We start from the raw sequence: 21,110 nt of genomic DNA, 5'->3' as shown, positions 1-21,110 counted from the left end.
TATAAGAGCTGCCATGGGCATAGTGTCTCCTCATAGCAATAGCACGATGACCAAGATACCTGTAGAGACATAAACAAATATCTGTTTCCCCTGCCAGCTAGGAGTACAGCACCTGTGACAAACCAAAAAGTTCCACACAAGTCTAATCACATGAACCTATGTGTTTACTGAGTTTACTTATAGGAATGTGGGAGACACCAAAACAGTTTCAGGAGCAAAACATTTTTCTCCAGTGTGTATGATGACTTCCCCATAGGGCCAGAGATGGAGTCCCTCAGTTGAATTTCCACCCTCTTATATTGTCCAATACTACATAAGGCCATGTGCAGCTAGGGCAGTACTGGGTACAGCTAAGAAAGAGGTGTAGAAGGGATGGACAGGAATCTAATGACCTACACTACACCTTCTTATTGGGGAGTTCATGAAAACAGTCACAACTGCTCTAATTGAGGCAGGCAAATCTCTGTGTGTTCAAGGCCAGTCTGGTTTATATGGTGAGTTCCAGGTCAACATGGGTTACATAGTGTGACCCTGTCTCAAAAAAAAAAATAATAATAATAATAATAATAATGAAAAGAAGATGAAGAAGAAGAAGAAGAAGAAGAAGAAGAAGAAGAAGAAGAAGAAGAAGAAGATGGAGTTCCACACCACAGCCACAGCATTTCTAGTTTTCCAACAATATATGTAGACTATAAAAACAAACTTGACTTTCAAAAGTTTATTGACAGATATATGTGTGTGTGGTTTGGTTGGTTGGTTGGTTAGTTTGGTTTTTTGACACAGGGTTTCTCTGTGTAGCCTTGGGTGTCCTGAACTCACTCTGTAGACCAGGCTGGCCTTGAGCTCAAGATCCACCTGCCTCTGCCTCCCAAGTGCTGGAATTAAAGGTGTGTGCCACCACCACCACCCCAGCTCTGGTATTTTAAAAACACATTTAGTAGAGGGAAAGGAATCAAAACTATGTTTCTAGTCTCCTCTCTAAGGTAGCATAGAGTTGGTTACCAGGATCTGCAGGTCTGCAAACCTACACTGCCAACAAGTGGGGCAGAACTCAGTTGTGAGTGCCTCTGAAGGGTCCTTCTGTGGGTCTGCACTAGATACAGCACATGCTCCTATGGGCATGGCTCCCAAGGCCCTATGATGGCTGTTGCTCATTTGGGGCTCCTTAGCTTCTCAAGTCTCTGTTTTCTCTGAGCAGTATTTAAAAAAAAAAAAATGCATCCATACAGATGTTTATACAATGTCAGACCTCTGACTGGCAGCTTCTATGAGTCAACTTTTGGATTCCCATCACAGGACAAGCCAGGAGATCTGGGAAATGGCACTTCATCACCTTCCCTCTATTCCAGTTGCTGTCACCCTTGCTCCCTTGCCCCTCAGTAGGACAGCTCAAGGTGCACCGCCTGGATTATCTTCCAGAATCTCCCTAGCAGATTACACTGAAGTTACTAACAGGTCACTCAGAATTACACTGCAGTGACTCACAGGTCACTCAGAATTGCACTGCAGTCACTCACAGGTCACTCAGAATTACACTGCAGTCACTCACAGGTCACTCATTCTATAGCAGCCCTTCGCTGCTTCATTCCCTTCCCTGTCCTCCTCATCCCACTGCCAGTGATCACTTGGATTGTCTCCAGATAAATTACACTCAAAACCTCATTGCAAGGTTGCTTCTGGGGGACCCAACCTGAGACGCTTGATCTCCTGGCAACTGGGGCCTACAATGTGAGTCCACCTGACTTCAATGTTTCCATCCATGCTAGTGGAGAATTCAGGACAATTTAGAATGCAACTGGGACTGCTAACAAGGTCCTTCCTGTGACCAGTGAGGTGACAATATAGGAGCCAGCCATGGAATCTAGGGACACCATGAAAGAGACAGTGACTTCTCATCACTATTAGGACATGGTTTTGACTGAGATTCCTCTAGTTTGTCCCAACAATTCCATCTTTCTACTTCTATTATCCAGAAGTAGATTATCCTATTGTCATCAAACAGTGTTAAGAAGAGTCAGTTTTACAGGATAGCATATGAGAAACTGAGACTCAGAAAAAGGAAGAGGGTTGTAGAAGTAGAGGGAAGAGGTAGATGCTCTTACCGTAGCGGCTGACTGTGGGGCACTTTGAAGGCAGGCATCTGAGCAGAAGGCCCCAGATGCTGCTTTCATAACTAGGGAAGTTACTCAAACTCTGTAAGTTCCTCAGTAGGAAGGCCTAAGAATCAAATGAGAGGGTCTAACCACTTAGCATGGACTTTATTAAGGTATGCATTTGGCTCTAAATAACAGAAGACCCAAGTAGAAGATTCACTAAAGTACATATGTGATAAATTTGCTGTCTCCAGAGAACAGGAAGTTTCAAGGCTATTGAGAAGATTTGGTTTTATTTTGAGATAGTGGATAACTATGTAGCTGAGACTGGTCTTGAACTCATGATCCTCCTTCCTTAGTCTCTTAAGTATTGGGGTAACACGAAAAGAGACTGTCTACCCAAGAAGGAAAGCCTTGCCGGTCTCCTTGTAGAGGTGTATTGGCCACTATAAGACCTAAACCAGACCCTGAACAGGAATCCACACACATGACTGAATTAGACCAAGGCAAAAGTATACCTCACACTGAAATATGCATGGGAGCAGAGCCAACAGGGACACTGGGGCTCTGCCACAGGGAGAGGACATGGACCGACTGTTGAGGGAAGGAAGAACAAAGTCAACCATGGTTCCTAGGTGTATAGAAGATTCTGAAAAAATTAAAAATGAAATAATAAATACATTCGTCAAAGTGTCTCCTCTCTGTGCTAAAAAAAAAAAAAATTGCAACTCTTTGTCTTCTTTAAGGCTACTTGTCCTCACAGATAACGATTACCTGTGAGAGTAACACCTTATCTCAAAAATCATTTTTTTTACTTCAGTACAGAGGAAATTTTTGTGAAAGGGAAAGGGGCTGTGGGGCTGAGAGAATAAACGAATAAAAAAGAAGAGGTGGAGGAGCATGGTCACTGGTCATCAGCATCATGGATACCACAGTTCTGCCTGGGTCTGCTCCCTGCTAGGCTTTAAACAATGCATTTTACTTTCATTTGTCTTTCTGAAGCCCAAATTCCCACTTGCACCAAAAGACTTCTAAGTAGACAACCAGTGGAAAAATCAGCTTTGACTGCTGGGCCCCTTGTGAGTCTAGGCTGCAGGCAAGGGAGTTGTCTAACTGGTTTAGTCTGCCCTGACTTAGGCGACCCCTCAGGAAAGGATCAGGACAGACTTGGCCTCTCCACATCCACCAGGTTCCTGCCCTAACTTCCCTTCAAGATGGACTATGAACTATAAGCTGAAATCAACCCTTTCCTGCCCACCTTGCTTTTGGTCATAGTGTTTATCACAGCAACAAGAGGCAAATTAAAGCATGTCCCAACTGCAAATCCTGATGCTTAATGAACATTTCTGTGTGGTTTAATCTTACATCATTCCCTTGTATTATCACTATAGCTAGGCCAAATATTTACACCATAGCTTGTGCCTAGTAGACAAAACCTTCTAGACTTGTGTATGTTCTATGATGCTCACACAGCAGTACACATCTCAGAATGTGTCTCTAATACTAAGCCCGTCATGGCTGTGGCTAACCTGGTGACCTAGCGCCCTATGAGACCTCTCTGTAGCTGACCAATGGACCCTGGAGGGTCATGAAAGTAACAGGTACCTTCCCTAGATACAAGGCTTGTGCAGCCACAGCATCCCTGAGCTCCAACTCAATGTGGTCCAGAAGAGGTTATCCCAGGTGACCTTCTGTCCCTGTGTGGGGTTCTTGTGTCTTCTCTCCCACTGTGTCCTCAACTGTCTTCTCATGTCCTTGGCTTCCTATAGAAGACAAAATCAGTCAGTGTTTCCCTCTCTATCACATGAGTATCAAGAAGGGACATCATCCTACAGATTAGAACATCTGGAATTATCCAGAGTAAGCCAAGGCTTTACTACCCATTGTTTTCACTGAGCCTGGGATTTCAGAAACCCAGATAAGCTTACTAGACCCAGTGTGAAATAAGATTTCAGATGCCTCTGAAAGAATGCTGGCGTCTTCACCGTCTACAAAACCTGAATCAGATAAGGTTTATACAATTGCAAGGGTAGGACCTTCTTCCCACAACAGAGTTCCCAAAGGAACAGAGAGAAAAGACAACTTTGGGGAAGTGATGCTTAGTGGCTATCTCTTCCTGAGTTCATAGAACAGGTGATCTGGATTCCTTAGGAAGTACAATCAAGGACTCCTGAGCTTAGGGCTGTGTGGCCCAAGCAGGGCCATTTCACTTGCGTGAGGTACCATTCCTTCCTCTCGTCACTCAAGACTGTGAGTTGAGTACCCAGAGAGACCCTGTGACATCCCTGGTCCCAGACTCCACATGCAATACATGCTAAAGAAATAGAGTTCTGAATATACCATCTCATCAGCTCCTGGCCAGTATACCCAATATATCCTGGCTGTCACCAAGTTAAGCCAGCTGTTCCAGCAGGATAAGTGCTGGGTTTGCTTGGGCTCCAAAGATTCCAAGGCAGTGCCAGCTCTCAGCATGCCCAAGCTCAACACTACTGAGATTTTAGACTGGGTGACTTGTTAGTTCTATGGGCTGTCCTGTGCTTTTGGGGATATTTGGCAGTATTTCTAGTTTCTTCTCATAAGACAGCAGTAGCCTCCTCCCTAGTTGCGGCAATAAAAAAAATCTCTAGGTGTCACCAAGTGCCCCCTGGGAGGCAAGATCAGGCCAGTTGAGAAACCCCCATCTAATGAAACATGCATAATGGATTTCTTAGACAGCATCCAAGAATCCACTCAGAACTTCTGGTTAGAATCCAATAGCCCTGTTTCTGAAAAACACTTTACACATTTCATAAGCGTTGTCGGGTAAGAGTGCTGGGAATATTATTGAACATTTGTACTTATTTATATGAGCATTTCATTCTATGATCATATGTCCTGGCTACTGGTTTCTGTTTGATAAGACGGTTTTCAGGCAATCTGGCATGATGGGCTATGCCTTGGACACAGGCCAGATGTTCATAGCCCCCCCTTGCCCTGGGTCAGCACCCTCACAAGGGCCCTCACACACACACACACACATACACACACGCATGCACGCACACAGGCACATAGCACTATTCTTTTTGAAGTTATTTATTACTCCCTAGATCAACAGAGCCAAAGCGCTGCCCCCTCATTGGCAGGGGCCCTTTGAAAACAAAGATAAATAAGCAGAAGAATGGCTGATGCCTAGGCTACTCACGTCACCTCCTGCTGACCTCTGTGACCCAGACTACTGAGTGTTAAAGCCCTATATCAACTCTCTGTGTCATTTGAAAGAGATTGGGAGGGAAAGGATCACAGAGGCAACCCTGGTGGCCAGGCATGTGATTACCCACTCACTGCTGGCTTTTTGGGGATACCCTTCTAAAAGCCCCTGGACCCCTTCTTGGTGTCTCAAAACCAAAACAAAACCAACAACAACAAAGTAGTCCGTGATCTTTCCAGGTCTGGAGTATATTATGTGGATGTTGAGAAAGACAACCTCACACCAACCACATGAAGCTACCCAAAGCATCCACCAAAAGTAGATGAGGAAGAGAAGTCCTGAACCTGGGGCCTAGGGGGATGTGGGGAGTTTGTTATGCATCTCATAAGACAGTCCTATAAACATCACCTCCTTACCTGTCTGTCATCACAACTTGAGTTTCTACTGTCTCAGGTTCAGAAGCCCGACCTACAGAGACAGGAGCCAGGTGTGTCCTTTCTAAAGCCCATTCTCTTTGCACATCAGGGTTCTCACCCCAGTTGCACAGTTAAATCAACTGAGAAGCTATAGGAAAATGTGCCACCTGGTGCCACCAGTTGAATGGAAATCCCAGTGGTGAAGCCTCCTCCTACATACACACAGGCAACCTCTCCAGCTCCTAATGTCAGCAGCTCCAGAGGGACGCCCTGCTATAAGGAGCAGTTGTTACCAGAGGCAGACATAAAGCCTTGAGAATCACCATCTCCCATAAGAAACCTGCCCTTCAGCTCCATGGAACCTGTGAGAATAACCCTAGCAAAGACTCTTAGTAATAGGAGACACGAGATACAGAACCTGAACCAGCCATCTTCTGTAACCAGGTTAAGTGAAAAGATTGAGACACCAACCCAGCCACCAAAACTTCCACCTACAGTTTGTCCTGCCTGCAATGTTCTGGGACTGGGGCCTAGCAAAATCATCATCAAAGAGGCCAGAGATACTTCATCCAGAAACTGATGGGAGCAAATGCAGAGTCCCACAGCCAAACTTTAGGCAGAGCCATTTGGAGGGATGGGGAGGAAGGATCGTAGGAACCAGAGGGATCAGGGACACACCACGAGAACATGGCCCACAGAATCAACTGACCAGGTCTGGGGGGCGAGGGGGCTTGCAGAGAGCAGGGAGCCATTAAGGATCTGATCCTAGGTCCTCTGCATATATGTTATGGCTGAGTAGTTTGGTGTTCTTGTGGGATTCCTCACAATGGGAGTGGAGCTGTCCCTGACTCTTTTGCCTACTTGAAGGACCCTGTTCCTCCTACTGGATTGCCTCTTGCAGCCTTGATGTGATACTATGTGCCTGGTCTTATGGTAGCTTGTTAGGGAGTGGAGAGGGGTTGGATCTCGGGGAGGGAGAAGGTGGGCGGGGTGGGGGGAGACTGGGCGAGAGGAGAAGGGGAAACTGCAGTCATGTAATATTTGAGAGAAGAATAAATCATCATCGTCATTATCATCAGGAGGAGGAAGAGGAGGAGGAGGAGATGATGAAGTCTGTCCCTCACTATCCTTTTAAGAGTTGCAGAGAGCTAGAACAGAGTGAGGCTGTATAGATCCAGTCCGCCAAGGCCCCACCAGGTTTTCAGGACTGCCATAGAACAAAGCTACGGAACATTTACAAAAACCACATTATAATAATGTTATAAGTACATTATAAGTACCTTGCTGACTTGTATAGGTGGTGCACAGTAACAACAGACCAAAACCTGGTATTCCCTAGTGAAAATTCTTACTTCTCAACATAACTAATATTCTAGGGGCCTGGTAATGGTACCTAATTTCCAAAACAAACTCATTGTTTACCCTGGGTTGGGTCCTTTTGTGCTGAAGCCTGATACCCCATCCAGATGAAAGTCACCAGCTCAGAGCTCTGAAAAGCCATCCCTCCCTGAGACACAATGACTTTATTGCAATCTGGCTCACTGGGTAACTTGACCACCTGGGAACAGCAAAGAAACCAAGGAAGCCCATCCAAGATCAACTCCCCAGGGGCTGCAGAGAGACCTAAAGGTAGAATCTGAACATTCCTCCAGGCTGAGCAGAGCCTCCCTCCATCCTTGGCCAAGCCTGGCTCCAGCCACTGCCACCCACATTAGGCTAGTTAAAGGGCAAAGCATCCCCCCACCCCCCCCCCCCCCCCCCCCCCCCACCCTCGACACAGCCAGGCAGCCTCCCTCACCTCCTCTCCGAGCTGCCCCACTGTTTCAGAGGATAAAAAGCACTCTATTGTAATTTGCCACCCAAATTGGAACTGCTAGCAGCTTGGGGGGAGGGGGAGGTGATTGGGAACATTTTGTGCTTCAGGGCACAAAAGATTTAAAAGTCATTCTCCCGACTGGAGGTCTCATTTAGACAGGGCAGAAACAACAACAAAATAAAATTTTCTCAAATGGATTGTGAAATGCAGAACAATGCTGAAGAGGCAAACCCTAGGGACCAGGAGGAAAGGGACAAAAGCAACATAGTTTCCACCTGAGACAAACTGAGGCTCCAAGTGCCAGAGGTGCTGGCTGGAGGGTGGATGGGAAGGAGCCTTCCTCCTTCCCAGCTCCTGAGATGCCCCCTCCCGACCCACCCCCAGACAGTACCCCTTTGCATATCAAGTAACTTCCACCCAGACCAAAACTCTGTGCATGACTCTGTGCCCTAGACCCATTATCAAGGGAAGATCAGCCAAAGGGACAAAAGCCACCATCATTTTAAGTGACTTTCTCTTGATTCTTTAGAATTCTGAAAGTCATTCCCCAGGAGAGTTTCCTCTAACCCCAGACTCAGTCATTCACCAGCAAACATTTCCCAGTGAACATGGTGCCCAAGGGTTAGCTGCCCTTACTGTAATCTCCCCTGTCTAGTCCTGTTTGCTTTGTAGCACCTAGCAACGGTGGCCAATTAGCTGCTCCTCAATGATGGTGATCAATTAGTTACTCAAGGAGCTGCTTCTCATGGCTTGTCCCCATCTGCCTTTCTAGGATATTAAGCCACTTGAGAACAGGAGACAAATCTGACTTGATGACAGCTGTACCCCCAGAGTCTAGCCACTGTTGGCATTTACTGGGGGCTAGGACAGCTCAGGGAGGAATTAGCACACTGTCCAGACAAGTGCCATTCAATGAAAGCGCTAGCCACAGAATCAAACGGTATTTAATTTTCTAAAGTCACATTTTATTTTTAAATAAATAAATCTTTAAGATTTATTTATTTATTATATGTAAGTACACTGTAGCTGTCTTCAGACACCCCAGAAGAGGGCATCAGATCTCATTATAGATGGTTGTGAGCCACCATGTGGTTGCTGGGATTTGAACTCGGGACCTTCAGAAGAGCAGTCAGTGCTCTTAACTACTGAGCCGTCTCGCCAGCCCTAAAGTCACATTTTAAAATTTAGAAGAATAAAAAGCAGCCAAGCATATTAGAATGTTGGTTACTCAGGAGACTGAGACAGGAGCATCGCTTGAATCTGTGAGCTCAAGACTGGGTTGAAGAGAGAGAAATAGAGAAGAGAAAAGAGAAGAGAAGAGAGGAAAGGAGAGGAGAGGAGAGGAGAGGGGAAGTGAGGGGAGGAGAGAGGAGAATTAATTGCAAATTATTTGTCACTTACCCTAATCCACTGATGTCCTTCCACTTATGCTAGGGCTGTATTCCAAACACTCATGGATAGCTGACAATATTAGTAATTTGAAATCCATTGAGTGCCCCTAACCAACTGGGGTGCTAGCTAGCAGCACAGAACACTGGAGAGTTTCAGTCCTTTGCCCTGTAACCTTATGGCTGCTAGAACCTGCAGCTTAATGCAACTGCCCAGTTTCAGTATCAAAATTCCAAGCAGAGTTCCTACTGAGAATGTGCTGCTTGCATTAACTTTTAAGAGGTTTACTTATTGCTTTAGTTTTATGGGTATAGTGGATTTTGTGCTTTGTTTGGTTTGGTTACATGCTTCCAGACAAGAGCATCATATCTGGAACTGAAGTTACACCCACACCCTCCATGTGGGTGCGGGGAACCAAACCCCCATCATCTGCAAAAGCAACACACTCTTAACTATCTCATCAACCCCCCAAATTGCATGGTCTTCTATTCTTTTTATTTATTTTTTGAGACAAGTTCTCACTATGCAACCCTTGCTGACCTAGAACTTTCTGTGTAGACCAAGCTGTCCCTGATTCCCAAGTGCTATCTATGGTTAAAGGTGTGTGTCACTGTGCCCTACTAGCACAATATTTTAAAGGTGAGAAATTGTAAAATGAGCCCATCATAAATCAGGGACAAATTGTATCAGTCAGTGTCCTACCACTGTGAAGAGATGCTATGGCCAAGACAACTCTTATAAAAGAAAGTACTTATTTGGGACTTCCTTATAGTTTCAGAGTTTTATCCATTATCTTGGTGGAGCATGGGGGCACACAGGTAGACACAGTAGCTATGGAGTTCTACATCTAGATCTGAAAGCAGCAAAAAGAGAGAAAGCCACTGGGCCTGGCTTGGACCTTTGAAACCTCAAAGCCCAATGACACACTTTCTCCAACAAGGCCACACCCCCTCCAATGAGACCACACCTACTCCAAGAAGGCCACACCTCCTAATCCCTCTCAAGCAGTGCCTCTCCCTAATGACCAAACATTGAAATAGATGAGCCTTTGGAGGTCAGTCTCATTCAAACCACTATACAAATTATACCTGAAAATTATTTAGCTAGCCATCAGGATTCTATGCCTGTTCTTGTAGCACTAGGGATGCTGAAGCAGGGAGAGTGCTTCAGACAGGAGGCAGCCTGGGCTACACAGTAAGACTGCATGTCCCCCTATCCCCCAATGAAAGAAAGAAAGAAAAAAGGGAAATGTTATTCATTTCTGAGCATGGCAGCAGGATTTCCCATAAAATGTTTGAGGATTGAGTTTCTGCTCCATCCCTTCAGTACAACTTTGAGCTGATTAATGAGCACTTTTAAGTCTTGGTTTCTTTATACTATAATGTGGATAGTAAATTATTCCTACATTGGAGGTCTGTTGTGGGAATTAAACAAAGATAATGTATGCTAAAAAGCCTGGCACAGTTCCCAATGATCATTATTATTGTTATTATTGGCAATTTAAAAATTAAGGACGTGCAATTAACCAGGTATAAACTTGCATTATTCCAAAAACCCAGACCCTAGCTCACTGCTTGAAAATTGCATTTCTCAGAGCCTTTAGAATACTGGGAAGACTTCAAGGGACACAGCCAGGGACTGGAAAGCAGACAGCTGAGCCTCCCCGCGCTCTCCTTTGGCTGAATGGGATGGTCAGCTCCTATGGCTGAAATTTCCTAGTGGGGAAGGAAAAAAGAATTTCTTTTCTCAAAAGTATGAAAACATTAGTCAGCTTGCCTAACATCTTTTTGACCAGATTATTTTAATGCCTATATCAACGTCTGTAGTAGTTTTGTCACAAAAGAAGCATAATTAAAGAAGACAAGGAATAGTTTGCCACAATAACTGACAATATAGTCTGCTCACAGAGACTATATTGGACTCTTCCCTTCGATGTGCCCTGGAGTCTGGGACCTGACCTGCTGCACTCTTAGGTCCTCAGCCTCATCATCTATACTATAACATGTATTTAACTGAATAACATAAGCAATAGTGTTTGATCTAAAGTAGGTAGTTAATAAGTACTTTCTTGGGGAAACACAGTCTAATGTCTGTGCCTTATTAATGATGTCATGGTGGTCTCATTTTAAGTCTTTTTTTAAAATTAGAGCTAGAGCTATGCCCTAATTCTGTCCTGACTTGACTATATAGAGTGAATCATTCAATTTTACCCATGAAGACCCAGGATGCTGGGGTGAAAGTCTACTGGCTCAGACAGGCAGAAACACACCCAGCTGACCTTCCTCCTCATCCAGTGTCCCAGAAGGAAAGAGCCTGCTCTCCTCCACGCTGTCTTAAAAACCCTTCCAACTGAGATGTCCCTACTTTCTACTTTCTGTGTGTCTCTCTATCCATCCTCCTGGCTTCCTCTTACTCTCTATGATTTTTTTTTCCCATGTTCACTCCCTTCAACGGATTGCTTGATTTGCGTCTTGACCTATGGCTGACTTTTAAAATAAACAGAAAGCTCTTGGATTAAAGGTGTGTGCTAGAGCTGAGCCACACCACAACTAGAGATAGATTTTTCCAGTATACAATCTCGAGGTTCACAGTATGACCAGATATCCTATAACAGTGACCAACCCCTCAGATATATCAGGGCAACCTCTACTCCCTCCCTACCACACTTCTTTCCCAGACAAACATCCCAAGTTCCTTCAAAAAGAAAACAATCATCACATTCAGAGATCCTGAGTCTGGCCTTGGTTGGTAAGCAATGGTTACTAATCTCCCAATTACCTTACTGCCTTCTCTAGTGAGGAAAACACGGGCCTCTCTCCCAGCACCACCAACAAGCGCTCTGCTGCTTGAAGGAGGCTGTTGTAGGATTAGTATGTTCTTCACAACTGAAAACCCACTCTGGGCCTTTGAAGTGACAAGTACTGAGGTCTCAGCGAAGGCTCCATGGAGGTGAGCGGAGACAGCTGGGGATGATAAATCAAATGCAGCTTCAGTTTTAATTTAAGAACAAATGATCCCCTGGTTAGCCATCTCCAGAAGTGGGGTGGGAGTTGGGGGGTCAGATAAATGGTGACAGGGTGTTGAATAAAAACAGTCTCTGCCTCTGCTCCAGGTTGTGCTTTCTGCTTAAACTAGACAGTTGAAACTACTGATCTAAAAGAGTTGTGGTGACTAAGACATTTCAGGACTTATTAGAATACAAAGCCTTCCCCAGATGCACTTGAGTGCCTGATTCTCTGCTCCCTTATCTTGGTAGCCTCCTCAGGCAGAGCTGAGATAGGAAAGGCCTGACACTGCTGAGCCCACACAGTGGCTTGCCACTAGCTTCAGGAGGCCACTGAGCACTCAAAACCTGGCTATTTCAAATCAGGATTGTTATAAGTGTCATATAAAACACAGGATTTCAAAGATTTCTCACAAAAATTCTCTTTTAATAATCTTTTATAATAAGGTGGAGGTAGGATGTGGCTCAGTGGTACTTCCCCAGTATATGGGGGGATGGGGGGCTGGCTTTGATCCTCAGCATCACAAAAGGAAAAAAATTGTCTAGTAATCTTATCTTGACTGACTATATGAAATACATTAAATTTACCTAAACACACACTAAAAGTAATTTTTCTAATTCTTTTTATTGTTGTTGTTGCTATTATTATTATTATTATTTTAGTTTTACGTGTATGGGTATTTTGCCTGCGTGTATATGTGTACTATGTGCAGAGGCCAGAATAAGATTCTGGAACTGGAGGTCACAGACATTTGTGAACCAAAATGTAGGTGCTGGGAATTGAACCCAGATCCTCTGGAAAAGCAACCAGTGCTTTTAATCACCAACTCATCTCTTCAGCCCCAAACCTCTTTCTTTTGTAATTTCTGTGCTGGGAAGGCAGAGATAGGCAGATCTCTGGAGCTTGCAGGAGAGTCAGAGCAGCCAAATTAATGAGCTCCAATGACTCTGTATCAAAATTAAAGAGGAAATGCAAAAAACAAAAAACAAAAACAAAAATCATGAAAGTAAGGACTTCTTTTTTTTTGGTGGGGTAGTTATAAAGTCAAGGAAATTTATTTCCTGAGGTCATGACACAGGAAGTCAACTCCTAGACCTGTGGAGCTCTGGTGTAAAGGTCGGAGTGCTGACTATGTGCTGGGTGGGGCAGGAAGCTGGAGTCTGGGATCACGAAATGCTCCGAGTACCTTGCTTAGTGTTTCGCACAGTGGCGTGCCTGTCCCAGAACACAGCATCAGGAGCAGACCCTGAGCTTGCTGGGTGCTGACCAGGCCTGGAGAAGCAGCCACATAAGGCCAGCCCACCAGGCTTTGCTGTGAGACCTCGGGGAGGGGGAAGAGCATCAACAATTTACGAGAGTCCAACTGCTGGGTCAGATTGAGACAAACCATTGTGTGGTTGGGTTTGGGCAGCAGGCTGGAAAGGTTTCTTTTTTATCATTATCATTTGGAGCCCCACGGGAGGGTCTTAGGGGCCACTTGAGCCCCAAAGCTGGGAAATTCTTCAGAGCTGCTCATATCAGGAGCCTTCTCACTGCTGTTGGAGGTCCAGGGAGCATCTCGTAACACATAGCCTTTGGGTGGTACCTTGGGGCTTCATGTAAACTTGCAGTGCCTCACTGTCCACCACATCTGCCAGATATTCCTCTTCTAGTTGAGGATATGGTCAATACCTTCCTCCACGTTCTCTGGAAGTCCTGTCACAGTAACGCAATTGGGGTCTGGCGCTCCACTCTGTGGGAAGTGAATGTCCACCTTGAACTCATCCATTATTTTCCGGATGATTTTGCCTCGGGCACCAATGATTCGGGCATGCACTCGGTAATCCAGTGGAACATCCTCAGAAACCACCTGCTCAAACTCACCCACAGTTTTCAGGATAGCATCACGGGCAGCTTCAGTGTTCTTTTCATACCCTATGATGATGATTCGGTCCTGGGACTAATTGCCATCTTCCTTATCAGGAAATTGGATGTTCACATGATGTTCCATCTGAACTGCCCCTTTTCTCCTGATAATTTTGGGATGGTATTTGGGATCTACAGTGATACTCAGCTTAAAACTCCTTAAAGCCTGATCTTCCTGCTCAGCCTGCAGCTCCTTTACTCGATCCAGTAGCCCCGCCTTAGCCGTGTCCAAATTTGCTGGAAGGCCAGTGATGGCGATGGCGTCTGACTGCAGCTCGGGGGTGGGGGTGGGGGCAGCTGGTACATGAATATTCACCTCAAACTCATCCATCATCTTGCTGGTTCCACTTCCCTTCTGCCCAACGATGTAATGGTAAAGATCAAAGGATACCTCTACCTCAATAGTGACTGGAACTAATGCCTCCAGGGCTTCCTTGGCAGCCTCGCATTTCTCTTTCCGGCCAGAGATGATTATGACGTCACGCCTCCTGGGAAAGCCAGGGTCTGATTCCTTGGCCTTTCTGCCCTCTCCAGCTTTATCTCTATTCTCCTGGATGGAAGGCTCTACACTGTGAACTGGATTTTCCTCTCTGTCTGGGAACTTAATTTGAACATTGTAATCCCAAGTGACCTGCTGGATTTTTGAACCTTTGGGACCCATGACCTATCGGTGAAACTTCTGGGGTATAGCACATTCCATCGTCACTTGAGCTTCCAGATCCTCAGTGATTTCCTGAATGTGTTTCTTGGCTGCCTCCATCCATACAGTCCTTGGCACCCTTGAGAGTGACTTTGTCACTCTGCGTGCCAGAGCATGGGAAGCTGATCATCACCGTGCCATACTCTTCACCAATCTCTCATAATACCCGCCCTCTTCGGATGACAAAACGGCGATGGTGTTTGGGGTCCACCAGCATATAGATTCAACCACATTATCTAGATTCTGGATCAATGCTTCCAGCTAAGTAAGGACTTCCTGGGAATAAAAGGGGATTCTGGAAAACGGAAATAAGAGAGGATGACCGGAAGGTGAAACTAACCAAATTATGTATATACATATACAAAACTGTCGCAAAGAAATAAGTGTTTTAAAAACAAGAGAGTAGTGGAGTAAGCCCGAGATGACCCTGAGCCCAGTGTCACATGGCAAGAGCATTCCTGAGGTTCTATATACCCAGAGACCCCAGGTACACACCTAAGAAGAGCACGTGAGTGGTGGAGTGATGGGAGAGGAAGATTAACAGAAGGATGTGAGCACAGTGAAGAGAGGCAGAAATCGAGGGTAGTGAGGGACAGCCTGATGTGAGTAGCCTGCGATGCCACCTAAGGCCATGGTGAGGTTCTGCCCCGTGCGGCTGCCAAGGTCCATGTGTGATCCATAACCCTGCAGCAGCAGGGGTTTGTAATCAACAGAAGCCAAGTAGATGGCTCTGATCTGGGCTGCTGCCTGGAGCCATTTGATATCTGAGGGCTGTGCAGAGCTGCCCCCACCCCTCGCCTGGGCATTATGGGAGAGAAGGAAAGCTGGCCCTGCCCCTCACTCAGGAAACAAAGTAGAAGTTGGTCCTGGTTGCAGGGTGAGCCAGCCAGAGGGCCTGAGCATGGGAGAGCTGGCTCTACCGCCATGAGGGGGCATGAGCATGCGGGAGGTGCCATCCTCACCTTACCCTCACCTCCTGTGGCAGGGAGGAGAGTTGGTCCTAAGGTCATGAGAGTGGGAGAGCTGGCTTTGCCTCTTGCCAGTTACAGTATTGGATAAGCTCTCCAGGGCAGTCCTAGAGAGCTCACCCTGGTGCTCTGGGTGTGAGAGAGTTGGTGTGCTGACCAGCTCAGCTACCAATCAGGCCCAGATCCGGGGCTTTGAATTGGCCCAACATCTACCCCATCTATGAACTGCTGGAGCTCATGAAGGGCCAATCCTGCAAACCCAAAAGCTGCAGGATCTCCATGACACAGGGCAACAATGGGATATTTGAGAGGAGTCCCAGTGAGGATCCAGTATTGTTAGTGTAACCGTCGCCAGAGAGGACTTGTACCAGACCAATGACTCACTGCAATGAACGTTTGCAAGTAAAGATGTGTGCGCAAATGGTATACTGTATGACATACAGTGACACACTACAGCTTCCACGCTGAGATTTTTTTTTTCTTTTGGTGGAGAGGGCACATGGTGGATATGAGTAGGATTGAGATGCATGATATAAAATCCACAAAGAATCCATTAAAAGGGTTTTGGGGTTTTGTTTTGTTTTGTTTTTTTAAGAAAAATAAGACATAGAGAAATAAAAGAAGATGCCTAACATCAGCATATGGCCTCCACACTCACACTAGCATGTACACATACACCACACATATACACACATACCCACACTCACACTCATACATACACATACACTCACACACCCACCACAAACTCTCATACATACACACACATACACATATACACACACACATACACATACTCACACACACCACACACACACATACACACACTCACACACCACACACACACATACACATACATACACCCACACACATCACACATACACACACCACACACACACATACGTAGACATACACACACATACACACCACACACACATATACACACATTCATACACACACACACACATACACATTATCCTTGACACTGTCAAAGCCTGAGGTGGGAGTCAGAAATTGAACCTCTAATTTTTGCATCAGTGGTTCCAAATGTGGTTGATTGTAGCAGCCCTCTTTGGTTAAGCACTCTTGAGCATGCAACTTGCCAAGACAGGGGTGTCTCTTGGAGTATGGTAGGGTTTCACACCAATGAACCCACTCTAAGTTGAAAATATCCTACCATTCCGTACACCTAGCCCGCCAACTCTCTTAACTTTTGTGTCTCCCCTGTAACACAGTACCTGACCCAGAACTACTCCTCACTGCCTTTTGCCCAGTGCTGTCAGAGTCTATGCCACCAACTACCGCCTGGGAAAATATCAGATTGTGTATGGCTTCTGTACCTTTAGAAATTCAAATGCTCCATGTCAAGCCGTCATAAGTTGCAAGTCATCTTGCTGATAAACGATACATATCCGAATGTGAGTCACGCACTAAAGATTAGTGCTGTTTATTTTTACATCACAAAATAAAGAACTCATGGCGTTATCATTCTGCCTTCCCATAGATCATCTTTAGCCTGTGAAGGACTCTCGCCAAACAACAAATTACACTTTCATGATGTTCCCATCCGCCCCGGTCTGCACTCAGAAAAAGCTTATTTATTGTCAGGCTTTAGCTCATGAATCTTCTCTGGGCAGCTCTTTCAGACACCACCTCCCCCAGGTGGAGCTGAAGGCTGAGCCCCTCTCTGAGCACACCCGCAAACAAGCGACTGCTGTCGACTTATCATGATGAATTGCAAATGTTTGTTTAACCTGCCAGCTCCGGAATCCTGGAGATTGCTTTGTTGATCTGTTTCACCTGTGTTTTGCGTGCAGCTCCCAGAGCACAGTATGTGTGTATACTTTTTTTAACGTTTGAAAAAATGAGCAAACTCATACATGCAGTTAATCAATACTTTAAGGGAGCCATTGCCTTCTCTATGGAAGCAGGTTCATCCTGCTACCTCATGAGAAAATAACCCACGCAGAAGAATGCGATGCAAAAAAGCTGTGGAGAGCTTTACATTTGGGTTTACGAGATCATGCCTAATTTATAGCTGAGCTGTAGCTGGAAGCCCGTGAACAGCCTCAGTAACCCATGGCATAAAGAGTGGGGGTGGGATGGTTCTTTTAAACTGAACTTTTAAAGTATTTAATTGTCTTACAAGCAGGATCTTGTAGCCAACTAATGAGGGATGGACTTTGGGGCCTTGGTGAGTCATTGTGAGGCCGGGCAAAGAAGGATGGAGACAGAAGGGTTCAGGAGCATCCCAGTTTACTATCTCTGGTTAGGTCTAGTTAAGAATTACCTGTCGAGGGCCTGGAGAGAGGGGTGGTTCCTTGGTTATGAGCACAGCCTTCTCTTCCAGGGGACCTGGGTTCAATTCCCAGTGTTAGGACCTAGGTAAAATATTAAGGCTTAGACGGAATGTTAAGGCCTAGGTAACAGTGACCTGGCTAGCCTGCCATTCTAAGGGTACTTCCTCATACGTTTCTGCTGTTGCTAGGTGTGATTGTTTGTATATGCTTGGCCCGGGGAGTGGCACTATTAGGAGGTGTGGCCTTGTTGGAGTAGGTGTGTCACTGTAGGCCTGGACTTAAGACCCTTATCCTAGCTGCCTGGAAGTCAGTACTCTGCTCTCAATCTTCAGATGAAGAGGTAGAACTCTCAGCTCCTCCTGCACCATGCCTGCCTGGATGCTGCCATGCTTCTGCCTTGGTGATAATGGACTGAACCTCTGAACCTGTAAGCCAGCCCCAATTAAATGTTGTCCTTTATAAGAGTTGCCTTGGTCATGGTGTCTGTTCACAGCAGTAAAACCCTTACTAAGACACTAGGCAACTTTCTAATGCCAAGATTGATTATATATTGTGTTATGCTCTGTGCCCTTGAAAACCAATCATGACAAAAGTCAGTAGAACTGTTTTGTATAGTTACCCAAAATAAGCTTGGCTGAAAACCAACCACCCAACAGCACTTCCTGCACCCGTGTATAAGCTTTTATGGTATAAGTGGCCCCTGGGATGGACCCCAACATAAGAAAGATGCCTACACCAATATAAAAAAAACTGTTTGGAATAAGACTTTCATTTTAAGTAGTGGTCAAGTAAAGTTTAAGTTCCCAAGACCTCCCTGGAAACTGACATCCTACTTGGCAGAAAGAGCCATCCATCTATGTGGGTAACTGACATCCTGGTTGGCAAGTTAGGACATGAATGTTAGACAAGTCCCATCCTGAGAGACAAGTTAAGACATGAATTAGACAAGAATTATCAAGCAGTGGAAGCAGGATTAATGTACAACAAAGACATGTTCCTAAGGAAATCTCCCATCCCTAAATTCTGATTGGTTGAATAATGTGTCACAGATGTTTGTGGATTTAGGGGTTTAAAAACCCTGTAGGTCATGGATCAGTTCCCGAATCTGGGCCATGGCCCTGGTCAATCAATCCTGGAGCATATTTCAATAAACTATGCCTGTCTGGCTGAGATGGGTATTCATGTGATTTTTGAGGCGATTCCTGGACCCCAACACTCAGTGCCCACATGGCTGCTCAAAACTGTCTGTGGCTCCAGTTCCTCACACAGACATATGTGCAGGCAAACACCAATGCACATAAAAATGAATAGTGTAAAAAAAAAAATCACCTGATAGAAGAGCCAGGAATTTTGTGGCTATTAGCAGAAACTTTTACTAGCACGGGTCTGACATGGGGGATGGTGTAAATGTAAGTTTTATTCTCCTGTAGTAATTGTTGTCTCCAAAGCCTACTGCTTCTGTCTGCTAACTTAGGCCTAGTTCTGGAAGCTTCCTGTCTCTATACAATCTAATCTTTGCCTAAAATGTTTTTAGCCTTTGAGACTTATTATTGAATATGCTCACCCTTTCTAGTTCTATCTGAGCTCTGTTGGTTGGTTTAACTCAGCTGTTCTGGCTCAAACAGCTGACTGAGTCAAACTGACTTCTCTTATGTCTGACTGAATTGTTCCACTTGGCCTCAAACTAACCCGAACATTCTGTTCTAATCTTCTGGCTCCTCTTTCTCTGGCTTGCTCTGTCTTTATCTGTGTCTAGTTTGTTCTCTCTTCAACCTGTCTCTATAAAACCTTCAGATAAAACTGCCTCCTTCCCCCTCACCCTCTCTGTACTGCTCTCTCTTCAGTAACCTCTTTCCTCTCTGTTCTCCAGAGTGAGAGTTGGGCATATCCTAGTCTGTCAAACTTTCTCTGATTTGTCACTTTGTCTCCCTCTTAATTAGACACTTTCAAACATGGGTGCTTCCTTTGACAAACTAACTTTACCTTCATTCTTTGGGATTAAAGCCGAGAACTAAAGGTGTGTCTGCATTCCAGCCTAGATCACAAAGCCCCAGTAGGTCTTTGGATGCGATCTTTCCCCAAATGTCTCCTATACATGAGTTATCACAGGCCAGCCTGACTGGAAGAGCCCACTGGGTGTGCCCTTCCATGCAGTAGGGTCCAGGCCAATGAGTTAAGGGTCATGTGACCTCCTTGTTGACACAGAAGCATTCCCTGTGAGTGGGAACTTGAAGTAAACTACATAATGCATAATACGTAATAGACTTATCCTCTCAGAGCTACCTAAAAGAACTGTCCCTGTGATTTGTTAGAAAGTCAAGTACAAGTTTGCATTGTTGTCTTGTTTTTTGTTGTTTATTGCTGTTTTTATTGTTGTTCCAAGTAATTGTGAGTAGCAGTAACAACAAAAAGATTTGCTGTCAGCTGGGCAGTGGTGGCACATGCCTTTAATCCCAGCACTTGGGAGGCAGAGGCAGGTGGATTTCTGAGTTCGAGGCCAGCCTGGTCTACAGAGTGAGTTCCCGTACAGCCAGGGCTACACTGAGAAACCTGGTCTTGAAAAACAAAAACAACAACAAAACAAATAAACAAACAAAAAGATTTGTTGTTGTTCCCTAAAATGATGCTAATGAAAGATTTAGCTAATAAAAGTATACTGTGGATACTTTTAAATTTGGATGTCACACAGATAAAGATACTTTATTGCTGTACATATAACCAGAATGCTGCACACACCCTCACCTGGCAACCATATCTGAACAAGAACAGGCTCTGCATGGCTCCTGGGGGAAAAATATTCACAAAAGCCTAGGCCTGAGAAAGGAGATGTTTGAGTCTAGTCTACAGAGTCTCTGTCCCTGACCCTCTCGGGCCTCATTATCACTCCATGGAATGCACAGGTAACCCTTTGGGGACTGTCCCTTGGATAGCATCATCTAGGCTAATAAGCATCTTTTCAAAGGAGTTTTCCACAGTCAAAAAAGAGACCTAAAGTCAACATCTTACTTACAACATTCTTGACATTTTAATATGCTGACCACCCTTGTGGTTTCCAAACAGTGCCATACTCTGGAATGTCTCTCTAAGAAAATTCTGGGAATGAGGATGCCATGGAACACACTCAGGGAAATGCTTCTCTCGAGCTGATGTTGAAAATATTTTATAAATCTGGCATCACGTGATTCTGGGTTTGCCTTCTTTCTCTCTCTAAAATCTCTTCATCCCTAAAGATCCTTCCAAATGTCCCCTGTTCTACAATACCTTCATACCCCCACATTCCTACATAACCAAGCAAGGATGAGGCCTACTTCAGCATCCCAGCACTGAGCCCAGG

At 45.2% G+C, this 21,110-nt stretch overlaps 1 long non-coding RNA gene across 1 annotated transcript in view; it reads right to left on the bottom strand.

Annotated features, from left to right (window-relative positions):
- Positions 1 to 17,868, bottom strand: part of LOC116084451 — a 43,836-nt gene extending 25,968 nt beyond the window's left edge. The window contains exons 1-3 of the long non-coding RNA XR_004116115.1: positions 17,767 to 17,868; positions 11,680 to 11,864; positions 3,699 to 3,856 (exon numbers count right to left, since the gene is read on the bottom strand). This is a non-coding gene — a long non-coding RNA (uncharacterized LOC116084451). The remainder of the gene's footprint in view (positions 1 to 3,698; positions 3,857 to 11,679; positions 11,865 to 17,766) is intronic.
- Between the last annotated feature and the right edge of the window lie 3,242 nt (positions 17,869 to 21,110).

Source organism: Mastomys coucha, unplaced genomic scaffold, assembly GCF_008632895.1.
Source record: "Mastomys coucha isolate ucsf_1 unplaced genomic scaffold, UCSF_Mcou_1 pScaffold9, whole genome shotgun sequence".
Classification (NCBI taxonomy): Eukaryota; Metazoa; Chordata; class Mammalia; order Rodentia; family Muridae; genus Mastomys; species Mastomys coucha.
Note: the sequence above shows the minus strand (reverse complement) of the source record. Positions and strands in the feature narration are given on the sequence as shown.